This window comes from Caloenas nicobarica, chromosome 11, assembly GCF_036013445.1.
Source record: "Caloenas nicobarica isolate bCalNic1 chromosome 11, bCalNic1.hap1, whole genome shotgun sequence".
In the NCBI taxonomy this organism is placed as follows: Eukaryota; Metazoa; Chordata; class Aves; order Columbiformes; family Columbidae; genus Caloenas; species Caloenas nicobarica.
The window spans coordinates 10,299,437-10,304,274 of record NC_088255.1 but is presented as its reverse complement, the minus strand read 5'-3'; positions in this window follow the sequence as shown (position 1 = coordinate 10,304,274).

The following is a 4,838-nucleotide window of genomic DNA, read 5'->3' as shown; positions in this document are numbered from 1 at the left end:
GGCGGCGTCTCCCGGGGGCACCGGAGCTGCTGGCCGGCCGGGGCCCGTGCACCGCCTTGCGGGGCTTCGTGCCGTCCCGCCCCGGCTCCCGGCGCGGTTAATACCGCAGGCCGCCAGAACGGCTTCACGGGGCTGTGCCAAGGGCGGCCGCTGCGGGCGGCGGCAGCGTCCCCCGAGGAGGGAGCGCTCTGCCCGCTCCGCCTGGAGGTCCCGGCGCTCGGGGGCCGGCAGGGGACGGCGGGGGCCGTGCGTGTCCCCCGGGTGCCGCCTCTCGGAGGCGCGGGCCATGGCGGGCCTGCGCGGGGCCTCCCGGGGCGGCACCCGCGGCGTCTCTGCAGCGCTTCGTGCCTGGAGCGCCGTGATTGAGTTCTGGGAGAGGGGATGGATGTGAGTGAAACCCACGGTGGATCACGTTTTGGGTGAAGACCTTGAAGCAGAAACGGTAGACGCAGTGGTTGGTTAGGTGCGGTCCCAGCAGAGATTCCTGAGGGCGACCACATGTCGCTGCTGCACAACTGTGAGCTGGAGAGGAGCCGGGGAGGCTGAAATGACCGGCGGTGTTTGTGGGACAGACCTTGGTACCTCTGCACAGCTGGCACTGCTGGGCCTCGCTGACCTGCTCCTGCAGCTGAAGATCCACCCGTCACCTCCTGTCTGCCGTGACACACACCTCAGCACACCTGTACGGACTCTCAGCACAGGCTCCCAACAGAACCTTCTCAAACCCTCTCACACTCGTGCCTCAGGAAAACAGCTGGCTGGGTGGCGGAGTACTTGAGGTGCATCCGTGGCTTAATGTCTTCTGTAGTGCCAAACCTCAGATGTGCTGTACGTGGCGCTTTCTGCACCTCCCCAGGCGCACAAGTAGCGTTTTCCTCTCTTTGAGAACAAATTTTTAGTAAAAATAATTTTTTACTCACACAATCAAGACACTTTTATAGTGCTGCTAAAAGAAAATGGTTGAGACGTGTCAGCTAAAATGGCCAGGTGTTGTCCTGACACCAGGTTGGTGTGGTAGCCAGGAACGGCTCACGGGATGTTCTGCTTTCTGGTGGGCCCCAAAAAAGTCAGCTCAGTGAGGCTGCACTGCCTCCGCGCTGCCTGACTTCCACAAATGCTCTGTCTCATTTCATCATTTATTATCAATACCTTCCCTTTAGAGAGAAAAACAAAAACAAACAAAAGAAAACCAAGATAAACAAACAAAAACCCCAACCAAACCCGTCATATCACGGCTCTGGGATTTCTCCCTTTCCAGTAAAATGCTTGCTTTATATTGCTGTTGGCATTCTTTGGAGACTGTTACAAATCACTAAATCCTATACTGTGCTCTCAAGCATTTCACAGTTCCTTGGTATGTCAGCTCTGTTTGTTGTCTCAAGGCCTTTTTTTTCAGGGCAAAATTCTGTACTTTCTGCTTTCTTTAATGTGTCTGGTTTCTGTTCAGCAATAAGATTCTCCCTGGACCAGTGACAGAGTAAACCAATGATTAGTCATCAAGCAAAATACTCTTTTTTTTTCTTCAGAATTAAAGTGTTTTAGAGAAACACATTTTAAAGATAAATAGCAGTCTAATTTCCTTTCCATCGTGGGTGGGAAATTTCAAAATACTATCTATACCGAACTGAGTATGTCTTCAGAGCAACAATCAAGATCACATTCACCAAGTGAAGAATGTATCAAAAACTTGCCTGTGATGACACATTAAGCATTTATAAGAATACAATAATAAATGATTAAGTTATGATTCCATAACCTTTTCTGCATTATCACAGTATAATATACATAATTCCAGGGTATTGTATCTGTTACATGTACTGTAATAATTTTTTTTTTGGTCAGGTTGGATTGCAGTCTGGCAAACCGAAGTATTACAAAAGTATGAGCCATTTCTTCTCCAGACCCTGGGGTTTTATTAAAAAACATTATGCTAACGATTTTTTGGCTTCTTTTGATATGGTAATCTATTTTGATTTCTGGTTTTTTAACTTAATTGCTGGGAGTACATTTAAGTCACACTTAAGCGTCTTTCTCCAGGCTTGATGGACAGAACTTATTTTTGAATGGCTACTGAGATTCTCAAATAATTCACGTGACTGAAGGAGCTAGGGTTTCTTTTAGGAAACATTAAATACAATAAAGCCATAATAAGATGATGAGTCTTGGAAACTCTTGGACCAAAACCCAAGTGTTCCCTAGTTCTTATTTTGGATGATATTGTATCTGTTTATAATCTTTGCACTGCTGAGAGCTATATTCATGTGCTGCATGTGTCATTCTAGTTAGTGCCTTAAATCTAAATCCAAAACACCAAACAGGGCGTTAGCTCCCAGTTAATCTCTGGCTATGAATTACAGACATCACTATCCACCAGCCTTTCCTACAGGGGTATAGTGAAGACACTGAAGATTTTTCTTGAGATATGTGAGTTCTGTTTAGGTTACGTGTTACTGTCAGAATGTTTATTAAATACTACAAGTAATGATTAATTTTTAGGTTTTTAACCTCAACCTGCTAGAAAACACATTTAACATAATAAATATTTATTATCACAAAAGGCAGCCTTTAGCGTGAAGAGTGTGAGAGTCATAAATCTCACACTTTTAATCCACCCCAGCATGTGCTGTGTTCCCAAACTCAGACTGGAACCACTGGAAGCCGTTTCCTGTTCTTCCAGCAGTATTAACCCTGAGTGAGGTTGAAAATAGAAAGCAGCAAGTTGTAGACTGAAAAACAGCTGTGTAAATCCCAAGTTATTTTATTAAATTTGGTGAGGGCAAGTATATGTATATCACAGAGTATGTTAGTTAATCTGGTCAGTGCCAATCTGTCTGAGAGTAGCTCAAATTACTGTAATTAAGATGAAGTCAGAGCACTTCAATATGATGAAGAGCATTTTTCGTTTTAGCAGCTGTTTATGAAAGATACGCTCAGCCAGCTGTGATGAATTTTCATTTTATTTTAGGAGCACTATTTGTAAGAACGTTGATTAAGAAACAAAGTTTAACTACCATGCCACCACACCTTCAAGGGTTTAATGCCCAAAATCAGATTGTCTCTCTTGTATTTTGCAATTGCTGGTTGCGAATAGTGGCTAATTGCAAAGTTGCTGTTGGTTAACCTTGTAGTAGTTTAGAGTCAGAGGAGGTTAATCACCTTTCCAGAAAAAAAAAAAAAAACACACGCACAAACAAACATGCAAAAAACAAACCACAGAGAAGGACAGCAACATAAAGGATATTAAAGCATAGCAATAGTTAGAATTTCATTTAGCATTGCTGAGGGTCATACTAGGGCTGAAGAAAGCAAAGGCTTGGGTGCTGGTTACCTGAGACATTAATTATGGGTGCAATTGTCAACAAAAAGTGTTTGCAAACAAACACCAGCCTCTCACTTGGTCATTCATACACACAAAACCATATATATGCTTTACAAAAAATGTGTCTCTGCCCCCTCCCCCCCAAAATATACAATTTGATCAGTTTGGTATTTAATCGCGGTACTTTTCCTCCCATTTTCTCAGCACATGCACTCCTGTGTCCTCTTCCCCGCTATTCTCAGGAGGACAAACTATGTGACTGGAAAGAGGATAAGAAAAGAGGAACTAACAAGAGCTCTACTGACAAAATCTCTACCATGTAAAATGCCCAAGCTCTTTTACATCCCTCAGCGCCCTTCTATCTCAAAACTAGTTGAGGGAAAATAAGTTGTCATCATGTAGAAGCAGCCCATGCACTCCCTCTTCTCCACCTACATACTTGAATTACGTGGAAAATTTAATTAATTTACTATATTGCTGGGATAAGAGGCACTAGATGGTGCTGTAACATACTTTTCCAGATTTTGTTTCTTTGTGAGAATTAATCGGGCAGCTGTGCTGCACTGTCAGCTTTGGGATTTCAATTTTTAAGAGATTCACAGCAAACAATGGAAGAGTTTGATCTCTGACCTATTCCCTTTAAATTAGGTTTTTGTGTATTTTTTCAACATGCTGTTTTGACTATTTCTGTTTTAAAAGTAGTCTGTATAGTCCAATTAAAATAGGAAAACTCCTGTGTATGTATGCCATTGATTTCTACTCTTCCAATAAATTGGCTTGTTGTACACCCAAACCCACTAGTTGTAGGTAGAACAAAGCAATATGTCTAAGTATTTCAGAATAAAAAGCAACTCTCGACCTTTAGACAATTTATTACATACTGACAGTAAGAAAGCAGTTACAGGACAAAAAGAAAAATCTATATTTTAGACATGAAAAAAAGCCAGTTACAAAAAATAAATGAAGCCATTTTTGTGCCATCAAGCAGGCACTCCCAACGCTGGAGACACTTGCCATCACTGCATACCCAAGGAAATTACTGGCTTTCAAGTTACCAGTTGAACTTACTACTCCCTTTGTCACAACTTCATTGCACAAATTAGGAAGACGTACCAGGTAACGCAGGTATTACCTGCTAGCTGATGCTCAGAGCATGACGTGCAAGCGAGTGCAGAAGTTTGGTGCAGTGCTGCCAGCCAAAGGCCCTGGTACACACACCCAGCAAATAGCAAATAATTCCTTCCTTTAATTGTAAAACCAGAACAGATCCTAAGCTGTCAGCTTTGCATATACCAGGTTATCAACTCTGCCGTCCCAAAACTACTACATCAGAGTTGTCCATTTCAATATTAAATGTACTCTAAAAGAACAGAGTAAGGCAATTCCAAAAGCAAAAAAATCAGGGATGGACAGAACTGTTCTAGAAATGTGTGGTTCGATGCTTTTGAAGTTAAATAGTAGCAGATGACTAGTTTGTCACGAAACAGCTAATGCTTGCTTCAGATGGCTTTCTAGTAAG